Consider the following 16,750-nt stretch of genomic DNA (forward strand, 5'->3'; position numbering starts at 1 on the left):
ATTGCCGTGTACTCATGAGCTCTTGTACTCGTCAATTGAATTTATATTCTTTCAGAACCAAACAAAATATTCATTTGCAATTTTGGGTACTTGTTGGCGAAGGAATTGAATTGAGAGAATGATTGATTGTTTTTATTGTGGAAAAGGCAAACAAAGCGAGAAAATGTGGTAAAAATGCTGGTAGAAGAAAAGTATTCCCACAAAATGATAAGAAATTTCAAATAACATTCTACTTTTCCCACATTGCATGAAATTTTGATGGTTTGGAAATTCATTGAATTGCACAAGGTGTGATGGAAATTTTCCAACTGGGACATACCAATTGAACCGCAGATATTAACCAAGTGGTAAATGGACCATGGCGAAAATTTAGGTGATGCACCAATGTTGAGTCAAATCATTCTGATTTATGTCGTTCATGAAATGTTATGCATTTCTCTTCAATTATTTGGTTTCCTCATTGAATTTCCATTAATTTTATTTACACAATTGACCAGCACATATTAAATAGTACGCATGCATTATGATGATTTATGTATAACAGTCGTCCTCAATTTCAAGCGAATTCACACTATGGAATCAAGGTGTAGCAATTAGGAGGATAAGTTGTACGTCTTTGCTTGGGGAGGGATAGATTTAATTTATGTATGATGAACATTCATTTGGAACAAATATATCTAAAATACCATTTATAAGGTAAAGTACCCTTACTCGACCGGGTTCCTCTATTCGACCGGTGGGTCAATTTTTGAATATTTGATGGTGAATTTCATCAATTTCTATGAATTTGTCACTGATTCGTATTATTTAAAGAATAATTGACCTATTAATGTTAGATCATACACAAAATATTATAGCAAATATAATTAAATTGAATAAATAAATCTACCGGTCGAATAGAGGAACCGGTCGAATAAAGGGTACTTTAACTTATGTATACTGAGAGAAATCCGAAAAAGTTAAAATAACATTTCGGAAATGTTAATTTTACCCTGCATAGTATAGATCCGAAATTGATGTAAATATTACCCCCTTTAGATGTATTAAGGGTTAAAGTTACACTTTTTAATGTTAATTTTACCCTCTAAAAGTGTAAAATCAACAACTAAAAATTGTTAAAGTTATGAAAAAAAAGTTAATCGCAACATATTTTTTCTCAGTGTATTAATTTATATTTACTATTTTATAAGTTATGAGAAGTAATGCAAATACACCGAGAAAAATTTGGATGGTATTTTCTACAAATCGTGCCTTTAAATTCTACTGCCTCAAAAGATAGTAGAAAATAGCATCCTTCATAGAAACTTTCCTTTAGAATCTACCATTTTGACATTTTAAAATTTACTATCCTAAGGATAGTAAATTTTAACAGCCGTATGGTAAAATCTACTATCCTCATTTAGATTTTACCTTGACCTCTCTTAGATTCTAATATCCGGGAAGTAAATTTTACTCGCCGCATATTAGATGTTAAAATTTAACTGGAAGACAGTAAATTTTAACGGAGGATAGTAATTTGGATTGAAATTACTATCCAAGCCAGTAAAATTTGCCATCCTGCTGTTAGAATGTCATATTGGAATATCGTGTGTGCCGATGCAACGGTTCCCGATATGCTTTGAATACATTATAGCAATTCGTGGCGCAGCTGGAAGATGCTCGACTGTCATCACAAAGGTCGCGTGTTCAAATCTCGGCGCAGTCGTCAGTCTCGGAAAAAGATTTTCACGCATCAAAATGGCTTGAAATACAGATAATGTCACCAGGAAGGGCCCCAAAATTAATGAAAATAGGGAAAAATAAATTTTTCCGACATTTTTCATTCTAATATCTGGTTAGTAAAATTTACTATCCTGCCAGTAAAATTTACCATCCGGCTAGTAAAATCTAATATCCGGGATATTAGAATTTACCATCCGACTATTAGAATTTACTATCCATGCAATAGATTCTACAATTTTTGACAGTCCAATTTAATATCGCGTTTGCTGGGTGACTTTTTTACTATCCGGCCATTAGAATTTTGTATGGAGGATGGTAAATTTTACCATCCACATTTTTCTCGGTGTATTCAATACATTGAACTATGAACGATTATATGGTTTTGAAATTGATCAACTTTATAAATTTCCTGGAAAATATTTTTTACGAAAAAATTTGTTTATTCGTTTTATTAAAGCAATCTGTACATATAAAAGTATTTCGTACAAGCTTTGAAATAGAGAAATTATGAAAATGACGTGAAGGTTAATCTCAGAATCAACCTAAAAAAGCATTATGCTAAGTACTAAAGCAGAAATAAGTCAGAAGGTCTCGTTCTGAGTAGCCTTCTTCATCTAGCTCAGCATCCTGGCTGCTGCAATCTCCTCCTGCACTGTCTCTACTCTAAGATCTTTGCAAACTTGGTCATTTGTTACATACCAGAGAGCCATAACAATTTTCTTTAAAGCCTTGTTTTGGAACCTTTGTAAGATATCAATATTAGTTTTGGAAGCGGCTTCCCAGAGCTGAATCCCATAGGTCCAGACTGGTTTTTAACTTGCACACAAGGACCTTTTTCTCTATTGACATCCTCGATTTTCTGTTTAGGAGCCAATATAAATTTCTCCATTCTAGACTTAGCTGCTTCCTCTTAGTCCAAATGAGAGATCTCCATGTCAGTTTCGTGTTTAGGTGCTAGGATTTGAATGCCGTTCAGTTTCACAGTTGGAGAAGTCTCTTTTCTGAAGGAAACGGTTACATGGACTGATTTATGTTCATTTGCTTTAATTTTCTATATAGAATAGAATAAATTTTTATTTTATTTCATTTCTTTCTTTTAATCCAGCCTCCGTTCGGTCATCGCCGTCTTAGTGTCGAGACAACCTCCAGGATAAAACGAAATAAAAGCCTCTTCAGGTTGTATTGTGGTCTAAAGGGATAGCCGACGGTGGTGTAACTGAGCTAGGTTTTTTAGGACAATCTGTCCTTCCGGTGAGCGTCGGAATTTGTTTTTTCAAATCCTATGAATCAAACACACAATTTTACCAGAGCTTTCGACACTTATCGTGTCTTCCTCAGTGGTTATTGGTTGGTCTTTTCTTAAGGATTTTTGTCACTAATTCCTCTATTTTCTTATGCATCAGTTTTGAATTTGGTTAGGAGCTAATTTTCTTCTTTCTATTTTGCACAGCGAACGTTCGTTCATATGCCCGTTCAAGACACGATAAGTGTCGAAAGCTCTGGTAAAATTGTGTGTTTGATTCATAGGATTTGATCAACAAATTCCAACGGTCACCGGAAGGACAGATTGTCCTGAAAAACCTAGCTCTTCAGGTTGTGTTATGTAACTCAGCATCAGCATTGCAGGGTTACCAGCCGAGGGAGTTGGGTATGCCCAGAAAAAGAGAGACCCGAGGGAAATCGGGCCATAATGGATGTTTGATTCCCTATTGCTTTAAGTTTAAAAAAGTTCACTGTAGCTGTGGATTGGCAAAGTTCATGACATAATTTGCATTTGCACTATTACATTACACATAGACTGACGTAACAATTTGACCCACTTCCTCATTGTTTGCACTGGCTAACTACGCGGATTCTCCAAGGGAGAATCCGCCATCGATAAAATTGCCATGTTATCAGCTAAGGAGATCAGCCGTGAAGATACGGTAAAGGAAAGGTCCCAGCACGCTAACCTGTGGAACACCCGAATGTACATGTACATGAAGAACTTACGATTTATCACAGCCATGCTTGACAAAGAAGTTCCTAACGATCAAGAAGGAGTTGAATATAAGGTAGCAGTTATAGAGCCGCATTTTCTTCGCCTTGTAAGCAAGTCCCAGACAGCACCAGTTCTCGAACGTATAAAGTCCACCAAGCGCTGAACCTTCTCGACCGTCCCATGACCGGCAAAGAAACCGATTTAATGATCAGGAACAACACTGTTTTTATCAAGGATGGGCTTTAATCTCGTCATGAAGAGCTTTTCAAAGATCTCGGATAAAATCGGCAGCAAACTTATGGGTTTATATGGGCTCATCTCTTCTGGTTTCTTATCGAGCTTAACAAATAGTCTGACTAAGGCAATCTTTAACTGCTTTAAAAAGTAACCAGTGATTAGCAGGGGATTAAAAACTTTTTGTATAAATTGAATCTCTCTAGGAGAAGACTCCTTGGTATCAATTCCTTGGTACTTCCTTGGTACCAATTCTTTTTAAATTTCTGGCCAGAGACAAAAGACACCACCCAAATGGTTGGCAAAGGCATTCGCTTATCGGTATCAGATCTTGCTCAACTTCCATCAACTCCTCTAATAGAAGGCGTAAAACTTTGTGGTTGAGACAGTTTTTCAGGGGCCTTTCAAAGGCTGTAATCAGTTGCCGTAAGGCTTTCTAAGTAGTGAGCGATAGATTGATTTTTCAGATTAATTCAATTTTTTTTAAGACAGCAGTGGACGAAAACATATGTTTTTTTTAAGAAGAATTAAAGTGTATTATAATGTGAAACATTATTCGAAAAAATATTAACAATAATTGCATCAAACTATTTATGTTTGCCTTACACTTTAAATTTATGTACACCACTCTGTAATTTTTTCCACCTTGTCGTCACTCGTTCAGGCGTTGGAGTCGCGTCTGTCACCAGTAAATGTTGAATAATTCCGCTGGATTGATGAGAAAGGCATTTTGTGGTGTGATGGAGAAAAATATTCAAGCACTTGTATGTATTTATGCATGTCTGCCATCATTTCAAATGCCAATGAGTGGACATCCAGAAGCTCCATTGGGGGTGACGCATATAATTAATTCATTTTAAATAGCCCTGCCATGGATGGTGTACCAGGCATCCGTGCCAATATGAAATATTCACTCTCGCAACAATGGACTTCGTCAAATGAACACCTCTGTACCCAAGAGGTCGATATGGGTCCCTTCAGTCAAGGATCAAAAATTAACTGCATTTTAGGCATATAATTTCATAGGTGTTTTAATTATTACAATTAATTCACTTCAACTCATTGATAATTCAGATACCATTGACCAAGTTTCATTGCAACAGAATTTGCTGCATGTTATCAATTTTATACAGAATAATACTTGTTCTCCCTCAAATACAATACATACGCTGTGACGTCGAATTTTCAGTTTGCTATAATGGTGGTATATTTTTATCACAAGTCTAAGGCAAAATTTCAATAACAAGTTAACATATCATAATATTTATAGTTTGAAATAACAAATTAAAATAAACATATAAGGGGAAGGAAATAATATAAAATTGCAACCGAAAAATATTGTACAGGGGATGCTGGGGTTATGCATATTTTTGGAATGCATTACAGAAAATTTGAATATTTGCAAAAAATGCTCTTAAATAAGTTACATTTTTTAGATTGCCGGAATGAATTATATGGGCTTACGAGGGTCCGTGAAAGATTTAACCCTTTAAGGACAATTGGGTCACCGGTGATCCAAAAATGAAATTTTTCCTACGGCCTTACAAAGTTATGTTTTGCTCTAAAAAGTCAGATAAAATGATTTTTTCTGACCCTCAATTTTTGACCTTCTCGTCCTTAAAGGGTTAATAGGCGCCCAGGGTACCCTGATATAATATTATATGTCGGTTCTCCGAGTTGTATGAAAAAATATCTGGGTTCTACGGCTTTTCCGAAAAAAAGTATAACTATACTTAAGTAGTTTCCCTGAAAAAATAGTTAAAGCGTGTGCACGACAAGATTGTTCCAAAAGATTTAATATTTTTATGACAGATGTCACTAGCTCCGCATTTTTATTGTATCTAAACATTGTAACACGTGTTTTTACTTTTCTTTTGGTGAAACTCTCATCAAATTCTGTTCATTTTTCACTGAGATAGGAAATAATAATGAAAAAGAGAAGGGAACTGATCGTGTGTGTACATGTATCTAAGAAATCCTGGAATCAATTACGCAGACCTTGGAAAACTCGCAAATACCTCATGCCAGACCGTCAGGAGGGTGATTCTTCGACAGTGAAACCACTGTCCAGAAACTTGGATGCGGAAAAAATCGGGGTGGAGATCGAGATTTTGAGAAAAAGGTGATCATGCGCTACAAGAACAGTCCTTCGACATCTGTGAGGGATATGGCTAAAAAACTTAAATGTTGTCCCAGTCTTGTGCACAAAATCAAACAGAAAAATGAGATTCCCGGGTTTCCTGAAAAAAATTATGGGTTCCCTAGTAGATTCAGAGGATTCCTCGGGTACTCTGAAATAATAATTGGGTTCTCTGAAAAATTGTATGAATACTTCGGGTTCCCTGAAAAAAATTATAGGATCCCCAAAGATTTAAATGAATTACCCGGTTACTCTGAAACTATACATGGGTTTCCTAAAAAAAATATGAGGAGCCCTGAAACATTGAATGGATTCCCCGGGTAGCCTGAAACAATATATTGGTTTCCCTGAAAAATTATATGAGTTCTTGGAGTTCCTTGAAAAAATTTATATGGGTTTTTAGGGTCGCTGAAAGATTGAATTTATTCTCTGGAGACTAGGAAAAAATATATGGAATCCCCTGGTTTCCTGAAAAGTTGTTAGGTTTCCTTGGGTATCCAATAAAATTTATGGGTTCTCGGGGTTCCCTGAAAAAAAATTATGGATTCTCCAGATTTCCTGAAAGATTTAATGGATTCCCCGGGTACCCTGAATAATTAAGGGTTTTCCTGGTTCTCTGAAAAAAAAATACACATGTTCCTCGAATTTTCTGGATGGCTCAGACTGGTTTGAATTCACGTAATTACTTACTCACTGGGCCTCTTGTACTAACCTCCTCCAGTCCTCGCGACGCTCTATAAGCTTGATCCAAAACGTAGCAAAGGGCACTTAGCACACTTATAGGGTAACTGTTCATAATTTGTTACAGCTTTTAATTTTGGACACTTTGAGGGTAAAATTGGACATTAAAAATAAATTGATTAAAATTTTGGAATTTTCTTCGAATATTTGATAAATAATGTGCTCTATCTCTGTATTTGTTCTTTTTCGAAGACTTTAACACTAAATGGAAAATTTTCTCAGGCTAAAGTGATACTTGTTACTTTGGGCAAGTGTTTTTTTTTCTCAAAATTTTGTAAATTTTTAGCTTTTATGATGACTAAAAATGCCTGGAGAAACAAAGAAGCATCATCTCTACGAACGAGATGTAGTTAGAAAAGCTTTAAAACGGTCCCGGAAAGATTACAGAATTCGCAAATCTGCGCGTACTTGGAGTTCCGAAGTCTATACGTTTAAATGAATGATATGGAAAGTTTCCGGTCTCTTTGTGATATTCTACGGCGCCTTTCAGAAACAGGAAGAAGACTTGGTAAGATGGGTTCTTGAAATGAAGAATAATGGGCATCCTATTGAGACGTATTGGCTGTCCAAAATTACAAGCGAGGTGTCCAAAATTACAGACAAAAACACCTATACATATCAATTCATTTTTAAGTATATTAAGACTCATTTTAGTAAAAACAAAGACGATAAACAACAGCTTATAAAGTTTCTAAACAACCCTAATGAAAAGAGAGTGACAAAAAGAATCGATTGGAAACTTAGAACATTGATGGTTATAAGCACCCTGTCCAAAATCACAGGCACTTCTTTTAAAGCAAATTTACTGAAGATTTGATTTTGTATCTTCAGAATTGATCTTAAGAGATCAACTCTGAATATAGATTTAGAGAGTTTAATGATGAATTAAGCTCATGAAGTAAATTGAAATTAATTAGCAATGTTTGCTCATTAAATAACTGAATTATTTAATGGCTTTTAATTATAAATTATTTTCAAATATGTATTGCAGCTGATATTTGTCACATTAAACATTAATTTTGAGTTTCTGTAAACATGCAAGTATTCATTGGAATTTATTATATTTGAATAACCAGATATTAAAGTTTGTATAACAGAATGATTAGATGTATAAAAATTAAAATATAATTTTTAATTTTGAATAAAATCCCGAAAGATATGCATGTGAAAGCTCTTAAGTTTTGGATGAAAAGTGCAAATGTTTATTTTTGGACACCGGGGCAACATCCATTGAATTCACGCATAAATAAATGCATATGAGAGTGTAAAGCACAAATATTTGCAACAATAGCAAATTCATGAAAAATTTACACCAAATTGCACGAATTTTCCATTTTAACCCTGTGTCCACAGTTTATTTATTCACAATTCGTTACAATGCAATGTATACAATTGTTACCTGGGAAAATGAGAGTTTGGGGTAGTTTGGGGATGTAAGTGAGAGGATGATGGAGGATATTTTAATTAGGCCTATGTGTACCCATTGGCGGAAGATGAACTGTGTTGTTGACCAAATGGACCCACATTCAACAATTTTCCACCCACTATGCCCAGCTTTTTGGAGCAACATTTTGTTCATGAAGGAAAAGAGAATGAAAGTGACAAACATTTTGGTTTACGTCATGGCATTGTTTATTTCACTTGAGCACATGCTGAGTCTCTTTGTTGTTTCCACTTTGGCAAAGCAAACCTCCGGATGGCCACTTTTTGGTTCAACCCACCCCCATCCAATCTCCCAAGTTTACTCACTGCATTAATTGCAATTGTATTGCATTTCATGGTGTGGCTTTCACTGAGGTACATCCCTGCGGTCTTCACGTGTCCCTTTGATGGCATTTCCTGACCAAAGAGCTCAGGTGATGTGAGGACAGTCCACCCACAAGTATTCTCATATCTTTCCATTTTATTTCCATTGAAAATTTGCGCTTAAATAACCAATTATAAAAGCATTGTGTACATTTTTTATATTTGGACTTGATATAGAGGGCTCTGATCATAATGATATTTGCTATATAAAAGAGATACTTTGTAATGCGAATGGAAATTGTTTTAAGACAAAGTTACATTGAACGATATATCCTTATTTCGACCGCTCAGAATAAGAAACGAATAACTCGCGGTAGGAAAATTTTACAGGAAAGCGATTTGAAGATGAGATTTTACATCCAGAGTATAGGATTTATGAGATTTAAAATCTCTATAACTTTGAAAATAATTATCTTTGAAGTATAATATTCACAGGGAGCGTAGAAGGTATAAAGAAGTATCCAAGAAAACGAATAAAACGGTTTTTTTTTGTAATAAAATCGAGTTGTTCGACTTATATTCTGAGTGGTCGATATTTCCTATTACAATTTTTTCATCACCGTTAACAATATTTAATAAGATCATTTTTCAATTTTGACTTTAGAGGTAAATCTAAAACACCCCCCCCACAGTTAGAAGTTGCACTGTGAGTTCTTTTTTTAGTGTTATTTTAAAAATTTTCGTTATTTTTCAAGTACCCGTTGTGTACATCTAATTTGTTAGAGATGGCGCTTCGACAGGGATGTAATTAGGGGTAAAATCTTTTGGTATTTATTTTTATTTAATAGGCTGTGTGGATGTTGTCAGAACGTCCGGCCTAAAACTTTAAAGCAAAGAAGAAGAAGAAGAAGAATTTTATTTTATATATTTTTTGCTGAGTGTATTAGAATTATAGAATACGACGTAAAATTATTCCATTTTGAAATGAATTATTTTCTCACTTTCGCTAAAAATATCATTTCCAATGTTTTCAGGATTTGTATGCTTTTTTATTGTCAGAATTACTGTTTCTTTAGGGTAAATTAAGCTAATTCAAAACCTGCTCCAAATGGAAATCTTTTGCTACCCCAAATGGAAACGTCAATTTTTTCATAATAAAGACAGCATTAAATTTTTATATTTATATATTTCCTATACCACAGTTTCATTATTTAGTTAATTTTGCTCCAAATAAAGCGAAAATCCATTCATATTCACAAATTTTAATTTATTCATTTCTCAGAAAAATTAAAAGTGTATCTTTTCATCATTGAATTTGTCATCGATCGACCATGTTTTCCAATGAAAAACACAATAAAGTGACTGTTATTTATTCGTTTTGTTTAACATTTATGTCATATTTCTGGCTAATTTTAGTTAAATTAAGTGCTAACCTTTATTGTTAACGATACGTGAAGTTTTCAAATGAAATAATCACCTATTTCGTGAACAAAAAGGGTTTTTCTGAAGTGTCTGCAAATGCTTCAATACGAAACCCCGGAAATATGATTTTTTTTGGAGAGATTTTCTTATTGTTTTAGATGGGAAAGAAGAAAAGACCAGGAATAAGAACAAATCCTGCACTCAAGAGCAACTCAACAAGGTTTTGGAAGCCTTTCGTCGCTGTTTCACTTACACTGTTTGTCTCCAATTAGAAACTTTCCCTTGTCTCCATTTGGATTAATATATTTCCAATAGAAACATTTTACGCTCGCGAATTTTTCTTGTATTTAAGAAGTTTTCAAATTATATCTAAAGAATTTTCACTAAACAGTAACATTCTAGAAGAGTCAAGGAGCAAATTTATGTAATTCTCTTCAGAAAAAATATGAACTTAATGTGTTGAATCTTCTGTCAAAATTAAAGCATCTGGATCTGGAAATGATTTCTAATTAGGACATTTACCCTATACATCTATTATTCCTCATTATTTTTGCTTCGTTGTGGTAATAAATTTTATAGAATGCATATGAAAATACAAAAATAAGGAATTGTTTTTTAACTTATGTTTAAATATCAGCATCAAGTGTTACATTTACTATAATGCTAACGAAATATCAAACCAGTAATATTATATTCATTAAATAGAATCTCAAATCAAATCAAATAGAATATTTTGGGTAAGAAAATACTCACATTATAAGATTATCACATCTGTGAAGTTTACCATTTCTTCTGAAGAAATCAGATTTCTACTGAAGATCTGACAGTTCTGTCACACTAAAATTGGCAAGTTATTGAAGAACTGTAATCTAAATTATTTCGAGGTAAGATGCTGAAATCTTTTCTATTTTATGTCCTTTTATGAAGCGAGACAGAAATTTACCCAGAAGTTTTTTTTTTGCAAAGATCTAGGAGAATTTCAAGTATAAATCATTATGTGAATCCAACACGAGACACAATTTAAATATTTTGCCACAAACTTGCAAATTGAATTGAAGTAGGTTAAAAAAACAAAAATTTTAATAGAGAATAAATTTATTTTCAAAATAGCTATCTATAAATTAGGATAAATTCATTACTTTTTATAATTATTCGAAACAATTAAAGATCAAGTCCATCATTTTTCTTAATTCTGCATAAAAATAGTAAGAAATAATAAAACATAATTGCTAACTCTAACTTATTCGTTGCATTGGAGTAGAATTTGTTTCTATAATACTTTCAAAACTTATTTCGAATCAGCTTTGGTAATACGATTGACATCTTCATGTGTCCTTTGCCTGGATTTCTTACACCGTATGATGTTGCATATCCATTCTCATTGACTGTTTCCATCTAAAATAAAAATAGGCTCTTTATCGTGACATGTGAGAACAGAGATGGTCACACTCAAGTAGTTCTGCATATTGCTTTCCATCAAAAGATGTGGTACCAATGAATGCCTGGAAATTTAAGATTGTATATAGTCAAGTGTGCTAATCTGGGCACTTAGCTATCTGGATCGTTTATGACGTTTATGGCTACGCTAACTAGATAATCTACTTAAAATAATATTTTTATTTCCGTAATATAGTCACTACAGTAACATAATATAACTAATCAACTTTGAGAAAAAGCAAAAATAATTCCAAAATCGAAAATGCGACCCAGTTCGTGTATGCTGACTTGTTTCAGTATTATCATTATTTTATAAATTTTCTTTAATATTTTTGATATTCTTTATATTATGTTTCTGAATGACACATTGAATAATTCTATGGATTTAGAAGAAGTAAAAAAGAATTTCATCAGTCCAAAAACCAGCGTTTAAGTAGCACTTTACGGAAAGCGATCTAGTTACCCCACCTTACTGTACAGGAATATTACAAGCAGTATCCAAAAATAATAAAGTATCAGTTTTTCAATTCATTTTTTAATTCAAGCCAATTTATTTTCATCTCACTTCGTCTTTTTACCCCCCGCCTTCCCATGCGTCTATCGCCGTCTTACGTTGATTCCAGCCTCCAGGACTAAACGATGGAAATGTCCCTTCGTAGACTGTGTGTTATCAGACCGAATTGAAAGAGATCAAAAACCACTTCCAAACCAAAGGTTTTTTTTTAGAAAAGTGGGTGGTTTTTTACATTAAAAAAATACAAAGATAAAAAAGAATTATGTACTGGTCAGCTAATCACCACAAATCTGGGTCAAAAAAAATTTTTTTTTACCCTCTCTGCAACGTCTTCAATTGTGATCCTTGGACTTTCTTTCTTTAAAGCACTTGCATTATCTTCAGCAAGGTTATCCATAAAGGTGGCAATCATGCATAGTGATATTGATATCCCCATTTCAAAATAGTACAAATTTCACACAGTCTCACACGCATGCCTGTCAGACTTTAAAATCCTTTGAAGTGTGTGAGGGAGTTTCTGACGTTCGGATATTTTGGAGTTGAAAAATTGCAGAGTCAGAGTTGTCAAGAGTGGGCGGTCTTGAAAGTGGTCCGAGGGGGTAGATAGTGGGAATTTGGGGTGGAATAGGGTGAGAAAATCAAAGGTTTATATATACTTCTCTCTGTGTGGAGTTCGAGCAGTATATTGGTGTCTATAATATTGAATAAAAAAATGGGACTTATCTTTCGTTTTTTAACACTAAATTTCTCTATTCAGGGATTCTTAAAACGGACATAGAGTTCATGTTGAGCAGATACAACGTATTTCGAAAAAAAACCACATATACATATTTCATGAATTTTAGAAGAACATACAGTAAAAATTATATCTTCTGTAAGGATTGTTAGTAATTATTTTAAAAAAGGAGGGCCGAAAATTTCTCAAAGCTTTTATTTTACGTAATATTTACTTGATTGCCTTGAAACCTTGAAAATTTAAAGAAATTCATAAAGATTATTTATTTTAAATATTTGAAGACTTAGTCACTTCTATATTGATTGCAACCAAATTTGAAAATTTTCACTTATCAAATTTTGCCTCATATTCCCCTATTTGTTTCTTGAATTAAAAAAAATACGACTTACGATTGGTAGGGAGTCTTTAGCAAAGGATCGCACGTACTTCGAGCGCTTCACTTTTGAGGCACTTTCCCGTGAAATATTTTATGGATTGAAGTGTGGAGGCTGCATACGGCTTTATTTCGGTCCACAAGTGCAACTGAGAGCTTCAGACGAGTTGCGCACAGTTCTAAAATTACTGGAAATCTAAAAGAGGAAATTTTGTCAAAAAGTTGTGAATATTCGACTTTAGTTTATTCATTTCATTCATATATCGACAATATAAAAATATTTGATTAACAAGGATTTGAATTGAATTGCCCCCTCCGCCCTCTTCATTAAATTGAATTTACATGTAAGCTGAGTTGGGGCAAATTAAGGATCTCACTAATTGAATTAAAGAAAGTTTATCACTATTAAAAAATATAACAGACTTTTTGCGAAGGGCATTACCCCTAATTCCTCTCTGGGCACAAAAAATTTTTTGCCGATTTTGCAAAATTTGACCAAGTTTCCCATGTTCTCTCTCACTATATTTTTTGTGCACACTTATAATTCTTATACCAATAAAAGCCCTATTTATCTGACTATTTATGAGCCCAATTATTAGGGTAAGCACAAGTTGATAAAAAAATTATGGGCACAATACCTGTGGAATGACACCCCCAGAGGATTTCGCTGGTCGCTGTTTTTGCAATTTCTCACAATGCACATCATTTTTTTCACTTGCCACCACTAAGATCTATCATTAAGTGTTTTCTCACACCTTTGCACTTGTTTTTAAAGAACTTTCTTCACTATTTTCCGGATTTTTCACAAAAACTGCGCGAGTAAATTCGTGGAAATTGCTCCACGCGAGAACTGTCAAAAGCCGTTTGCATGTCTTTCCGCCAGATTCGCTAGTTGTTCACTACTAGTTCTTCGCACAACCGCACGCGCCGCCCTCACGCTCGATTTTTGAATTCTCTATAGAGAATTTGCTAAAATAACGATATTGACAGGGGGGTGATCTAAAAAAAACAATATTTTAAAAGTTTTCGCTGTCGTGTCCTGATCCTTTATATTTTTGGATTTTTAGTCAGTAAAAAATCAAATTGGTAAATCTCAGAAAAGAATTCAATATTCTTAATAAGAAAGCAATTTTGACAGAAAAAAACTAAAAATTGATCATAAATCTCGTTATTTTTTTGTATTCATAGAACTTCTGATTTCCGTTTTATTCAAAAATTGACCGGATTTTATTTTTCTTCACATTTTTTTTGTTTTCACGAAAACGTGACAAAACGGATTGTCACTTTACAGTTACACTGGGAAATTGTTTTCTGGTATCTAAGGTATCTAAGGTAAGAGAAATGTGCTTTTAGGGTTATTCTCAAAAAGTTGATTTTAGGAATATTTCCTAAAAACATTCTATCATATGTATATATTATATGTTCTATTATATGTATATTGCCATTCATAGGATAATTTATTGCGGCTTGATCCATTTCATCTTCGACAATTTTAAATTTTTGAATATTTGGATTCACATGTTTAAATAAATATCACTTCTTTCGCATTTAGAATTAAAGCAAAAATCGTGAAGGTGAAGTTTAGGATAAGCTAAAAAGTTCTAGTGTACTAATCAAATAATATCATTAGTTGAATTTTTTTTTGGAAAAATTTTCACCAAAAATCATCATGAACCCATACTTTGGGAGTTTTCAAATAATATCATTGGTTGAAGAAATTAGTCTCACCAAAAATGGTAATCTGATTATTGCAGGATTGGAGAGTTCCGCAAAGGAAAGGTTTTCAATTCTTGGCTGCTGGGTAGCCACAATCCTGAAATCCTGAAAGGAATGAAATTAAATACAGAGGAGGTGCATAATGTGTAGAATAAGTTCCCGAAGCATAGAAAGTCTGTTACGAGCAAATTTCTCCAGCGGCTGATAAGCCGACTGGTAGGGTAAAGGCTCATAATTTGGTCCAGTGTGCTTCTAAGCATCGATGTTCCAAGTTTGAAGTGCGATATTTTCAATACTAATTGACTTTTTTTGTTACTCTCTTTTCAGAAGGGTTTAGAAACTTGGCAAGCTATTTATCGTCTTATTTATACTAAAACTAGTTTTAATACGTTTAAAAATGAATTGATATGTAGAGGGGAATTTGACTCTTATTTTGGACAACTTGGTTATTAATTTGGACAACTTGGCTATTAATTTGGACAGCAGATGCGCCTCAACAGGATGCTCATTGTTCTTTATTTCATGAACCAATCTTACCAAGTCCTCTTCCTGTTTATGTAAGGGAAACGTAGATTGTCACAAGAAATCCGGAAACTTTCCATATCATTCATTAAAGTGAATTGACTTCGGTACTCCAAGTACGTGCGGATTCGCTCATTCCCTGACCTTTCCGGGAGCCTTTCAAGGCATTTCTCGCTACATCTCTTTCGTAAAGATGATGCTTCTTTGTTTCTCCAGGCATTTGTCCAACCTAGTCATCACAAAAGCTACACCTTCATGAAATTTCGTGAGAAAAACACCTGTCCAAAATAAGGAGTATCACCTCACTGGTAAATGTCTTAAAAAATTTCTCATTTTTCACACGAAAAACGTTATTCACGAGGCAAATCTGACTTCTGGTCAATTAATGTGAATCAACACAATATTCAATGAATATTTAATAATATCAATGAAAAATAGTGAGAAAAAATTGTTAGTACTTCACCACAGCTAAATAAGACTGAACTAAACACGAAGTTCTATCATATTTCTCGTAAGCAATTGCTCACACTGAATTTTCAACAAAGCAATCTTAACTCAAATCATATTCAAAATTTAACGTATTTAGTGTTAAAATCTTCAAAAAAGAACAAATATTTAGATAGAATTCATTATTCATCAAATATTGGAATGAGAATCCATAATTTTAATCAATTTATTTTTAGTGTCCAATTTTATTCTCAAAGTGTCCAAAATAAGAAACTGGTCAAAATTATGAACCTTTCCCCTAATTTCCGTTGGATAAAAATTGACTATGTGACCCTCGTTTTGCAACTCCTCTGCATTAGTTTTTAGTTTCTGTTGGATTGTCCATAGTGATTGAGTGTGCTTAGAGCGCGTTGTGGTGTTGTAAGGTGTTTTTCTTTATTTTAGGAAAATTATTCTTCCAAAGTAGTGAAAAGTGAAAAGTAGAAAAAAGCTGTGAGAGGGTTCCTTGGAACTTAATATGGGAAAGGAGAACGGAGAGAGTCCACCACATAAGGGAAATTTTCACTTAACGTAACAAGTCTTCTTGCCTCCCGAAAGCGCGAATGCACTCCTGGGAGTATCTACGACACTTTTAAAAATTCGAGAATTTGGCTTGTGTGTTTTTGATCCTTCAGGGATTTTGGCATTCGAATTTCGATCGGGACCCCTTAGCTGTATTCTTACTTTCGATGATTACGAAATTATCTTTTTTGTTAAACTACCACGCCGTTCCCTTACCTTGCAAGAAATTATAAGGATCTCAGTGGTGCAATAGGCAAGAACGTTGGTTCAGGAGATGCCTGATTCCAGCTCTTACAATTCTTAGTTCGAGTCCCTCCCGGTGCAATGTGATTGTCTAGTAAAAGAAATTTTCACTGTGACAGCATGTAATAAATAGCATCACCTGAGCCACTAGAATACTTCCGGAATACGGAAGAAGTATTCACTACGGGGCAGGCGTTACTGGGCGATCTACGATC

At 33.9% G+C, this 16,750-nt stretch overlaps 1 long non-coding RNA gene across 1 annotated transcript; it reads right to left on the reverse strand.

Moving 5' to 3' along the window:
- Window positions 1-11,098: 11,098 nt before the first annotated feature.
- Window positions 11,099-14,028, reverse strand: LOC129809750 (uncharacterized). Its single transcript, XR_008752672.1, has 3 exons — window positions 13,685-14,028; window positions 13,063-13,242; window positions 11,099-11,488 (listed from the first exon to the last, which is right to left on the reverse strand). It is a non-coding gene; the product is annotated as an uncharacterized LOC129809750 (long non-coding RNA).
- Between the last annotated feature and the right edge of the window lie 2,722 nt (window positions 14,029-16,750).

Source organism: Phlebotomus papatasi, chromosome 1 (genome assembly GCF_024763615.1).
Source record: "Phlebotomus papatasi isolate M1 chromosome 1, Ppap_2.1, whole genome shotgun sequence".
NCBI lineage: Eukaryota > Metazoa > Arthropoda > Insecta > Diptera > Psychodidae > Phlebotomus > Phlebotomus papatasi.